At 37.8% G+C, this 13,203-nt stretch overlaps 1 protein-coding gene across 3 annotated transcripts in view; it reads left to right on the top strand.

Annotated features, from left to right (window-relative positions):
- Positions 1 to 13,203, top strand: part of MAGE (necdin, MAGE family member) — a 224,698-nt gene that overhangs the window by 210,933 nt on the left and 562 nt on the right. The window lies entirely within an intron of this gene.

The following is a 13,203-nucleotide window of genomic DNA, read 5'->3' as shown; positions in this document are numbered from 1 at the left end:
CCTGAAGCCTATTTAAGTTGTCTTGAAGAAGTGCTGCTTGGTGATGAACATTTAATCACTTTCCCAACCTTGACATCAGCAAATTTTGATATCATGCCCTCTATCCTTTCTTAAATGACACAATGATCCCAGTACTAATCATTGAGGGACCCCACATCATTGCATAATGATGTGACATTATTATTATCATTAGCCATATGGTGCAAGGAAGCCTGAGGCTTTTGCTGCACCATCCAAAAGAAAATTTCTCAGTTACCCTGAGAGAGAGAGAGAGAGAGAGAAGTAGAAGGGAATCACCAAGAAGAGAAGAGAAGAATGATGATATCCAGCTTAGGACCCTGGGTGTGCCAAGCCCATACTCACCAGATGTGAGCCCGTGTGGTTTCATTCAAATACAAAGAGGAAAGAATGAATAAGGTCACATCATTATGTAATGGTCACAGTAAAGTTGTAGATAAACTAGTTAATGTTGCTGATTGAATAGGTACTTTGCATTGATCTTTACAGATGAAAGACCCTTCACTGAGAAGAGAAACTGTATCAGTGGAGCCAAACAGTATGTAATTAGTGATACCGAAATTACAGAAGATTGTTTATTAGACAAATTTTCAAACCTAAAGGCAAGTAAGTTTCCCAGGGTTAATGGCAAATACTCTGTAATTTTGAGGGAGGTGGTGAGAGAGAGAATTCACCAAAACATTAAGATTAATTATGAGGGCATTGCTGAACTTGGGAGGTTCCTCTGGATTTGAGAAGTGGCAATGTATCACCAGTCTATAAAGGTTGCTTTAAGAGTAAAGAGTGCCTACAGATCAGCCAAGCTGACTTCAGTGGTATGGAAAAGTGTGCAACAATGATTAAAAATGCAATACAGGGGCATCTAGATAGAAATGATATTCTGAAGGAATATCACAGCATGGGTTTTGTAAAGGGAAAGTCTTGTTTAACTAATCTGGTTAACCATTTTGAAAGAGTCACTCATGAATTGGATGTAGGAAATAATCTTGATATTGGTTATTTGGACTTCAGCAAAGCATTTGATGCTGTCCTGCATGAGCAAAATACTGTATAATCTGGAAAACATTTTATCAGGAGTAAGATCCTTTGATTGTTCACATGATGGCTGCAGGACAGAAAGCAGAGGATTGCGATTAAATATTACTCTACATATTGGCCTAATTTCAGTATTACTAATTACATTCTGTTTGGCTCCACTGATACAGTAGGTGCCTCCGTAGCCAGGTGGGAAGGAGCAGCAGTGCGTAGCACAATCTTCTTGATTAGACCGGGGTTCGAGCCTGTCACCACCAAATACGGAGGATGCGGAAAGGTCAGGGAATGACCACCGCATATCCCGGAGCAATATGGCCTTAGTTGCTAATGCTCCTAAAAACCAAATAACAAAACAAAACAAACTGATACAGTTTCTCTTCTCGGTGAAGGGTCTTTCATCTGTAAAGATCAATGCAAAGTACCTATTCAATCAACAACATTAACCAGTTTATCTACAACTTTACTTGTAGATAAACTGGTTAATAAACTGACCATTACATAATGATGTGACCTTATTCAATCTTTTCTTCCTCTTTGTATTTGCATACATGAAAAACTCATTCCTCCCCCCATTCTTTGCTCTCTTAATTTGCCATTGATTTGTTATAATCATCCTAATCCTTTCTGTGGTACTATTACAGTTCAGCTTATAGCTGTTGTAAACTTCAGTACTTTTCATCATTTGTAATTCTCCCATGCCATCTTTTCTCTTCTGCTAAACTGGCCAGGTCCATATTCATCCATCTCAACATCCTCCTCATGGTATATTTTCTTAATGGTGTATGCGCTTATGGCTTCTATGACTACTTCTTTAAAGATATTATCATAGGTCTTTTGTATTTACCCTCTCTGTGCTACTGCTTAGTTAAAATATCACTAAGTTAAAATATCGTAAACTATCATAATCCTTTCCCCTGAAATTAAATGGCATGCCTTTACCTCTAACAACTCTTTCATCCTACTCCAGCTGAAAACTGTTATCACTCCATGCTAAATGTTCCCATCTAGTTGATTTAAGAATTTTGTTTCTCCTTGTTGAGTTCCCCTCTCATTTGCTCTAATCAGTAAGGTACAAATTGAAATCACCAATAAGATATCTTCACACCAAATCATCCATTCCATCTGCCTGTAGATGCTCTGTCATACCTTCCAAAATAGGCGCCTCCGTAGCCAGGTGGGAAGGAGCAGCAGTGCGTAGCACACGCTTCTTGATTAGACTGGGGTTCGAGCCCGTCACCACCAAATACGGAGGATGCGGAAAGGTCAGGGAATGACCACCGCATATTCCCAGAGTAATATGGCCTTAGTTGCTAATGCTCCTAAAAACCAAATAACAACAACATAACAACCACCTTCCAAAATCTTTTGGTGTCTAGCATATCACTGTTCTCCACCCCTCCAACTCTCATTTTCCCTTTGCTTCCATCCATGGGTGCTGGCAGGACATTCTGAAAGGTGGTGCAAAAAAAAAAAAAAAAACCCTACAGTAGAACGTTAAATATCTGAAATACCGCTGCCCCCAAAAACAAAAAAAAAAAAAAAAATTACAAATTACAGTACACCTAATTCTGTTTTTGCACGAACTTTTTTTACACGAATTTGGTTTAACACGAATTCAAAATAAATATTTCATTCTCTTTTTACGCGAGTCATTTTGATTTAACACCATTTCTATGAATTTTTTTTTGCCTAAATTCTAAGAAAATTTTTTTTATTTGTGGCATATTAGTATCATTTCTATATTACATGCATCAATAGATTGGATAACAGCTAGTGTATGCGTTTTGAAACGCGTGCTTTTGCTTACCAATGTTTTCGTCTAGGTATCTATGAATCATCAACGTTTTTATTGAATTTGGTGCACATCTACAGTATTCGTGCATTGTATCTTCGGCAGACATGTAGTAGTAAGCTCTATTTCAAAGTGAAAGAATCTTTAGTGAAATTTGTGCACATATAAATTTATTAATTTTGCCGATAGTCAATAAATCGTAAGTTTACAAAATTTTCATACCTTTTTTTATTAATTATAACTGAGATATTTTTCGGTAGCCCTTATATAATGTCGAATAATTCGCCTATTACCAAAATGAAAAGGAAAGCGAGTTCTTTGGAACTTAAAATTCAAATTTTAGATCGTCTTGCAACTGGACAAGGGACTATGTCTGTAGGAAAGCATTTTGGTGTACATGAAGCTACCGTAAGAACTATTAAGAAAAATGAAGCTGCAATTAGGAAGTCGGTATGTTCTGGAACAAAAGTAAGTGTTAATTCATCATCATATACAAGAGATATTGTCAAGGAAAAAATGGAAAAGGCCCTGGTAATATGGATAGAAGATCAGTCACAAAAAAGAGTACCAGTAGATGGAAATGGCATCAAGCAAACAGCACTAAGAATTTACAGACAGATTAAAGAAAAGGAGCCAAGCACTTCATCTCAGTTAAACAGAAAGTATGAATTTTCTGCGAGTACAGGTTGGATGACAGGGTTTCTTAAAAGGAATGCTCTTCATAATATAAAAATTAAAGGTGAAACTGCATCTGCAGATGAATCGGCTGCTAAAGTATTCCCGCAGGAACTTGCAAAAATTATTGAAGATGGAGGATACGCTCCTGATCAAGTGTGGAATGCAGATGAAACTGGTTTCTTCTGGAAACGAATGCCGAACAGAACGTATGTAGCCAAATCGCAGAAAACTGCTGGTGGTTTTAAGGTAGCTAAGGATCGTGTGACCTTGTTATTTTCCTCCAACGCTTCAGGAGATCGTATGTTGAAACCACTGCTGGTAAATTGAGCCCTAAACCCACGTTCAATGAAATGTGTAGATATCAATAAACTGCCTGTTCACTGGATGGCAAACAAGAAGGCCTGGGTGACCACTACTATTTTTACAGAATGGTTCAACAAATGTTTCGTCCCAGAAGTCAGACGTTATATGAATTTGAAAGGTCTCGAATTTAAAGTTCTTCTGATTCTTGACAATGCACCCGGCCATCCTGTCTTGGAACACCCAAACGTACAAATTTTATTTCTGCCACCTAATACTACATCTTTGATACAACCGCTAGACCAAGGTATAATTGCGACAATTAAAACATACTACGTAAAACGAACATTCCAACACGATTTGGACAAACTGAATGATGAAACACTAACAGTCATTGATGTGTGGAAGAAATTCTCAATTATGGATTGTATCAATCAAGTTGGATTAGCGTTTGAATTAAAACCAGCAACTTTAAATGCATGTTGGAAAGCGGTTTGGCCACAATGTGTAAAAAGCAAAGATCCCATCATCCCTAATACGACCGAATTTCCCAACATCATTACAATGGCACACAAAATTGGTGGAGAAGGATTCGATGATCTATCGTTTGAAGATATTGATGAATTGTTAACCGACAAAGCCCTAAGCGAAGATGAAATATTAGAGGTTGTCCTTGGGACTCCTTATCCCACAGAACGTAGTGGTAATGAAGAAAATGATCCTGTTCTAAATGCAGATTTAATAAAAGAAGGTCTGGAACTGGCCAGAAAATTAGGTAATCATTTTGTCAAACATGACCCTAATGAGGAACGCGCTGGGAAGTTTCAACGTGAACTGAAGTTGTTGACAGCCTCTTACAGAGAATTATATAATGGCCTAACCAAAACACGAACACAACGATTAATAACTGCATTCGTTCGTAAAACCAGTGAAACATCAGCACCAGAGGAGACTCGTGCTGATTTTGCTGAAGAGATCACAGAAAGAATTTCATTAATAGAGGAAGAAGATGATGTCCACAACATTTCTAGTGATGGCAGTGATATTCCAGTCGTGCGCAAATGTATGCGCCGTTTATTATCAGAAACTGAAAATGAATAAAATCTTGTTATGTGTAAAACAAATTTTTTTTGTTCATGAAGAATTTTTTTTCATTTCATATGCATACAAATTTATTTTAGTACATTTTAATTACATATTATTACATGTGTATTTTGGTGAAATAAAATAATAAGCTTAAAACGAATATTTTATGTGTTTTATTTAAATTATTTTTACTGATTTTTTTAGATCCGGAACCAATCTTCTTTTCTTCCATAAATACAATGTCTTTTTTTACACGAATTTTTTTTACACGTACTTTTCAGGAACGTATCTATCGTGTAAAAACAGAATTAGGTGTATATACTTTTAGTACACTGGTTGTTATGCTGAAATATTACTCCTGCCACTTGATGCATTCATTTCCGATTATTAAATAGAAAGGGTGCAAGACTCTGATGAGTATAATAAGATACTGTACAGGGAAATAGAATGGGCCAGTAAATCAGAGTCTTATAATGGGGGATTTTAATTTCCCAGATATTGACTGGAATTTGTGGGTTGGTCACTCACACACTAGCAAGGCTTTTGTGGATTTATTGGATGATTGTTTTCTACACCAGCATGTTCGGGAGGCAACTAGAGGGAGTAATACTCTTGATCTGATTATCAGTAGTGATTCTTCATGCATTAAGAATTTGCAGATAAAGGAACCACTAGGTGGCAGTGATCACAGTGTGCTGAAGTGGGATTTACTCAAGGAGGTAACTACCATCAGAGGTAAAGGTAAGGGTTTTTGCTTTCATAAAGGTGACTATGATGGTCTGAGACAGTATTTAAATTCTATACAGTGGGACCAACTGATGATATTACCAACAGCAAATTCAAAATGGGAAGCATTCAAGGAACTAATCTTGGAAACTACCAGGCGTTACATACCAACCAAGAAATATTGTTCAAGGTTCAGGCCTAAATGGTTGTCAGATGAACTAATGAGACATATGGCAGAGAAGAAAAATGCATGGGATACATACAAATTAATGGGTGACATGGAAGCCTATGATAGATATAAGTTGGTCTGTAACCAAGTCACAAAGGAGATTAGGCAGGCAAAGGCAGATTATGAGAAATCCTTGGCAACAGATGCAAAGAAAAACAGAAAACAGTTCTTTACCTATTTAAACTCAAGAAGGAAAAGGATGAATCAGATTGGTCCACTGGATGTTGATGGTTCAACAGTTGAGGGTCCTGCTCAGGTGGCTAACAATCTAAACGAGTATTTTGCATCTACATTCACACATGAGGAGTTATTCAGGAAGGGGAATGTCATAGGGGAAGTAAACATTGGCAGTGAACTAAAATGATTTTGTAATAACTAAGAGGAAAGTGGAGGAGAGATTGTTGAGGATAAACATAAAAAAGGCACCCGGGGTGGATGGGATCTATCCAGTTATATTAAAGGAGGCAGCAAAGGAAGTAAGCAATCCATTAGCCATAATTATGAGAGCTTCCTTGGACTCAGGAGAGGTACCCACAGACTGGAGATGTGCAAATGTAACCCCAATTCACAAAGGAGGATCAAAGGCTGACACAAGTAATTATAGACCTGTTAGTTTAACTTCAGTTCCAGGAAAATTAATGGAGGCAGTGGTTAAAGAAGCACTGCAGGATCATCTGGACAAGAATTCAGTTATAGCTCAGACACAGCATGGTTTTGTTAAGGCTACTATGATTGGCTACTATGATGTAGTCACAAAAGAACTGGATGCAGGGAATAACTGATATTATATATTTGGATCTTAGAAAGGCTTTTGATACTGTTGCGCATGGAAGACTGCTGCACAAATTGGAACAGTGTGGCATTGGAGGCAAATTGCTGCTATGGATAAAGGGATGGTTGAGTGGCAGAAGACAGAGTGGTAATCAATGGACACTGCTCAGTGTGGACTAATGTTATTAGTGGAGTTCCTCAGGGTTCAGTGTTGGGTCCATTGTTGTTTTCTGTATTTATAAATGATATTGATGATGGTATATCAAGCTTAATGTCTAAGTTTGCAGACGATACAAAGGTTGGCAGGGTTTTTTAAGGACACTACTGATGCTATGCTGCTGCAACAGGATCTGGAAAGGTTGAGCAGATGGGCTGAGAGGTGGCAAATGAAGTTTAACATTGACAAATGTAAAGTACTACATATGGAAACAGCAACCCCAGAGCAACGTATCAACTCTGTGGTACTACACTGACAGTGGTAGAGAATGAAAGGGACCTGGAGGTGGTTGTGCAGGCAGATATGAAGTTTTCTGAGCAGTGCAGACGAGCTGCAAGAGTAGCTCATGGTGTCTTGTCAATGATATACAGGAATTTTTCTAGCAGGGACAGGGATGTGATTATTCCCTTGTATAAGGCATTGGTCAGGCCACACCTTGAGTACTGTATACAGGTCTGGAGGCCTCATTTCAAGAAGGATGTAGAGCTGCTGGAACGAGTACAGAGAAGGGCAACAAGATTAGTGAATGGAACAAAGGGTTGCTCTTACGAAGAAAGGCTTAAGTTTTGCAAATTACAGAGCCTGGAGACTAGGCATTGGCGAGGTGATCTGATAGAGGTGTATAAGGCTTTGAATGGCTTGAGCATGCTCAGTGCCGATGGGATTCTTCCTCTTGCTCAGAATAATCACCTGGGGGGGCATAAATTCAAATTGAGGAAGGACGGATGTCGGATAGATGTGCGAAAATTTGCCTTTAGCCAGCGGGCAGTTGGTTTGTGGAATAGACTTCTATCGCTTGTTGTTGAAGTTGATAGCCTAAACAAATTTAAGGCTCAGCTGGACAGGTATTTCGAACGAACGGAGGGGTGAAATGGGAGTAGCGGTTTTTTTTTTTTTTTTTGGCTGATGCTGAATAAGCTTGCTTTCTTGCATCATATGCCTCTACTTATGCTAAGTTCTGCAACTTGCAGCAGCTGGAGATCAGGCACCTGTGAGGTGACCTGATTGAGGTGTATAAGGCCTTGAATGGGTTGAGCACACTGAATTCTTTTTAGCATTTACAAGGGAATAATCACATCCCTATCCCTGCTAGAAAAATTCCTGTATATCATTGACAAGACACCATGAGCTACCCTTGCAGCTCGTCTGCACTGTTCAGAGAACTTCATATCTTCCTGCACAGTTACCCCCAGGTCCTTTTCATTCTCTACCACTGTCAGCATAGTACCACAGAATTGATACGTTGATCTGGGGTTACTGTTTCCCATATGTAGTACTTTACATTTGTCAATGTTAAACTTCATTTGCCACCTCTCAGCCCATCTGCTCAGCCTTTCCAGATCCTGTTGCAGCAGAATAGCATCAGTAGTGTCCTTAACAACCCTGCCAACCTTTGTATCGTCTGCAAACTTGGACATTAAGCTTGATATACCATCATCAATATCATTTATAAATACAGAAAACAACAATGGACCCAACACTGAACCCTGAGGAACTCCACTAATAACATTAGTCCCCGTTCAGCAGTGTCCATTGATTACCACTCTCTGTCTTCTGCCACTCAACCATCCCTTTATCCATAGCAGCAATTTGCCTCCAGTGCCACACTGCTCCAATTTGTGCAGCAGTCTTCCATGCGCAACAGTATCAAAAGCCTTTCTAAGATCCAAATATATAATATCAAAGTTATTCCCTGCATCCAGTTCTTTTGTGACTACATCATAATATCCAATCAAATTGGTCAGACAAGACTTGCCCTTAACAAAACCATGCTGTGTCTGAGCTATAACTAAATTCTTGTCCAGATGATCCTGCAGTGCTTCTTTAACCAGTGCCTCCATTAATTTTCCTGGACCCAAAGTTAAACTAACAGGTCTATAATTACTTGTGTCAGCCTTTGATCCTCCTTTGTGAATTGGGTTACATTTGCACATCTCCAGTCTATGGGTACCTCCCCTGAGTCCAAAGAAGCTCTCATAATTATGGCTAGGGGTTTGCTTACTTCCTTTGCTGCCTCCTTTAATATAACTGGATAGATCCCATCCACCCCGGGTGCCTTTTTTATGTTTATCCTCAACAATTTCTCCTCCACTTTCCTCTGTTATTAGAAAACCATCTAGCTCACTGCCAATGTTTACTTCACCTAAGACAATCTCCTTCCTGAATAACTCCTCATGTGTGAATGTAGATGCAAAATACTCATTTAGATTGCTAGCCACCTGAGCAGGATCCTCAACTGTTGAACCATCAACATCCAGTGGACCAATCTTATTCATCCCTTTCCTTCTTGAGTTTAAATAGGTAAAGAACTCTTTTCTGTTTTTCTTTGCATCCTTTGCCAAGGATTTCTCATAATCTGCCTTTGCCTGCCTAATCTCCTTTGTGACTTGGTTACAGACCAACTTATATCTATCATAGGCTTCCATGTCACCCATTAATTTGTATGTATCCCATGCATTTTTCTTCTCTGCCATATGTCTCATTAGTTCATCTGACAACCATTTAGGCCTGAACCTTGAACAATATTTCTTGGTTGGTATGTAACGCCTGGTAGTTTCCAAGATTAGTTCCTTGAATGCTTCCCATTTTGAATTTGCTGTTGGTAATATCATCAGTTGGTCCCACTGTATAGAATTTAAATACTGTCTCAGACCATCATAGTCACCTTTATGAAAGCAAAAACCCTTACCTTTACCTCTGATGGTAGTTACCTCCTTGAGTAAATCCCACTTCAGCACACTGTGATCACTGCCACCTAGTGGTTCCTTTATCTGCAGATTCTTAATGCATGAAGAATCACTACTGATAATCGGATCAAGAGTATTACTCCCTCTAGTTGCCTCCCGAACATGCTGGTGTAGAAAACAATCATCCAATAAATCCACAAAAGCCTTGCTAGTGTGTGAGTGACCAACCCACAAATTCCAGTCAATATCTGGGAAATTAAAATCCCCCATTATAAGACTCTCTGATTTACTGGCCCATTCTATTTCCCTGCACAGTATCTTATTATACTCATCAGAGTCATTAGGCCTATAGCACAATCCTACTCTCAATTTTGATTTACCTATGCTTATGTCACACCAAACTGACTCGACACTGCCCTGTCCATCGATGTCGACTGGCTTCACTTCCTTGGATTTTATGTGTTTCTGATGGGATTCTTCTGTTTGCTGAGATTATGAACCCAAGGGGGGCATAAATTCAAATTGAGGAAAGTCAGCTGTAGAATAGATGTGTAGAAATTTGCCTTTAGCCAGCAGGTTGTTAATTGCTGGAACAAACTTCTATCTGTCATTGTGAAAGTTGATAGCTTAATCAAATTCAAGGAGGAACTGGACAAACTTTTATAGGGAATGGTTGTGTGAATTTTTTTTTTTTTGGCTGATGCTACATAAGCTCATACGCTTGCTTTCTTGCATTACATGCCTCTATTACTATAGCATAGAAATAGTCTTAATTTGTCATTGCAGGAGTTAAAAATCAAATGTTGGCTTTAACTATTGTGTGGACTGAGGACTGTCTCCGGTGACCTTGTTGTGCCATTGTTGTACCGTTGTTAGGGCTGGAGTATGGTGGGGGAGATGCTAGCTTTCACCCAGTACGCTGCAAGCCACTGCAGTGTCAGGTTATTTCAGGCGTTTTGTTTCTAATTACTCGATGTTCAAGCTTTTGTTCGTGGCTATTTCAAAGTGGAATATTGTGTCATTTTGCTTTTTAATTTTAATGCTACTGCCCAGTTGTGTTAATAATAGCATCTACAGGCAAAAGAAACTGCAATGTCAATAGAAGACAAGATAACAATTATTAATAGACTGGAAAAGGGCAAAACCGATGTATCTCTTGTTAAGATTTTTAACTTTGATAAAGCAACCATATCTGACATAGAGTAGAGAAAAATGAAATTTTGAATTTTACTTCAAAGCTAGACAATGAACAGGGCTCTACAAAAAGGAAAACTATGAAAAAAGCTAGTGATGAGAAATTAGAAGATGCTGTTTATTTAGTTTATATGTTTGTTTATACCTAAAAGAAATGCAAAGGATGGAAACATCCTTTGCATTTCTTTTAGGTATTTTGATTTGTATATATTGATTACAAAATAAAAGAGATTTTATATTGTAAATATTTTATTTGATCATTCACAAATTTCCATAATTTCAGCTGGAAGACAAGATACAATGGATTTATGATAGCTAAGAAACATATATTTATGATTGCAATGAACTTGAACAGTGGCCTTCCTAAGAACAATTCCAAACTTGACCTACTACTGGGCTCAACATAAGTGTGATCTATTCACTATGATTAGACAGCTCAGTAAACCTACAGTGTTCTTGACTGTGAGTGACAATGAAATTGGTTAGATGTGCATTCTTATATAAATAGTAGTCAGCGTAAGGAAAAGGAGCTTGATCATTTAAACTCATCTTCTCCACAATTGGAGAAATGTTCTGTTGTATATAATTAATAGTCACTTTGGGTACAATCTAATGATGGAGCTGGTACTGCCACTCCATCATTGTTAGATGGAGCAGCACTGCTGGTTGAAGGGACTGCTAAATCCAGCTCTTGATTTTCTCTTTGCCCTTTACGCAATCTTGATAGTCTTTTTCAAACTTGCTCGATACTTTTTTGAAGAAATTCAAGGGAATGCCGTTTGAATTTTGTAAAGAATTTCAGATAGAACTCGAGGTATCATACCGATCACGAAAATATGCATCTTGCACTCTAATCGCATTACCACTGCATCAAGTGTTCGGCACAGGGATTGTGGGAAGCACCTCTGGCGAGGCCACGGATGATGTAATCACTTCCGTGACGCATGTTTTCGTGACTAATCAGATTTAGTCGGTTGAAATTTTTGTAGGTGCCTGCAAGGATGTTTCACATCAAAAAGGTTAAATATCACTGCTCTGTTATTTAATTGTTTCTTTGATCAAATGAATTTCAATGTATGGCATCTTTAATAGAAGCATAACCTGCTGTAAATCAGGGGACTTCCTGTATATATATATATATATATAAAAACAATTTTAAAATGATAATTAGATAAAAATGATGCATTATTTTTTATTTAATTATCATTTTAAAATTGTTTATATTTCAAGCATCATGTAGAGGAATATGCTTTTTGCTGCCTATGTTGTTTGCTTTAGCTTTTTTTTTTTTTTTTTTTTTTTTAATATATGAAAGATTCAGTTTCTATATACAGTGGATGGATTCCGGTTATTTGGGCCACCGGTTAATAGGGGCAGCCGTTTATTTGGGGAAAATCTTAAAAAACAGAAATCAATCAAGAAAATAGCCAGGGTTTACTTCGCTTAATTGGGACAGCATGCCATTTAATCGGGGTAGGAGACCGCAGCACTGGAGATTACCCTACGAGTGTCTCCAACGGTACCACGTGGTACAGTCGAAATTCTGGAGTCACAACCATAAAACAATTAGCAGTCACCTGTTTATTGGGCTTTTCTGTTAGTGAAATCTATCATAAACGGACAGTAAACTCGATCTTATTGAATTTGCGATAATACCGACAGCTGGAATTCTGTGGGTTATTATGGTGAAATGTGTTTACACTTCCATGAAATCTTCAATCATATAAATAAATTTATTTCAGATCTTCTCTTCATTCGTATTTTTAAAGCTTTGTAACTCATTACTCGGTTCTCACTTGCGCGTATTGTGTTCCTTGCAATTTGTGTGTGCCGTGTTCTTTGTTATTGATTGCTTATCTTTTTACTGTTTTAAATTTTAACCCCCCACCCACAAATGTCAATGAACAGAAATGTTAACTAGTTCGTATGTACATATTACAATACGTATTAATTATTCTGATTATCACGTATATTCTTCCGATTTTCACGTATTTTTTAATTGGTAAGGTGATAAATTTCTGCTTAATATATCTTTGCTTTTATAGCCTGTGGATAATATTCCTCCTATTTTCGCTAATTAGAATTGCTGTTTAATAGAATTAAAATTCAATTCACAAATGTGATCACAATGACCGGCGCTTACTGCACATCGTATAGTGAACGGTACTTTACTATATTGAGTTCGTTGCAATGTGATTTGATTGTACAGTGAACCAATCGTAAAAAGGTGGGGGGGGGATAAATAGTTAATATTTTTAACTATTTACGTGAAACTTCAGATAATTGAGGCAGCCGCTTAATCGGGCCAAAATGCACTAGTCCCGATGTATTCCAAATAACCGGAATGGACTGTATATATCAATTAACATTTCTCAAATTATGTCTAAATATGTAGATTACATGCCTGCATTAAAATCGTGTTCAACCATTTTCAAATTAAAACTGTTCTTATATTAACAAATATTTAATC

This window comes from Mastigoproctus giganteus, chromosome 4 (assembly GCF_048544385.1).
Source record: "Mastigoproctus giganteus isolate SK-2022 chromosome 4, ASM4854438v1, whole genome shotgun sequence".
Taxonomy (NCBI): Eukaryota; Metazoa; Arthropoda; class Arachnida; order Uropygi; family Thelyphonidae; genus Mastigoproctus; species Mastigoproctus giganteus.
Note: the sequence above shows the minus strand (reverse complement) of the source record. Positions and strands in the feature narration are given on the sequence as shown.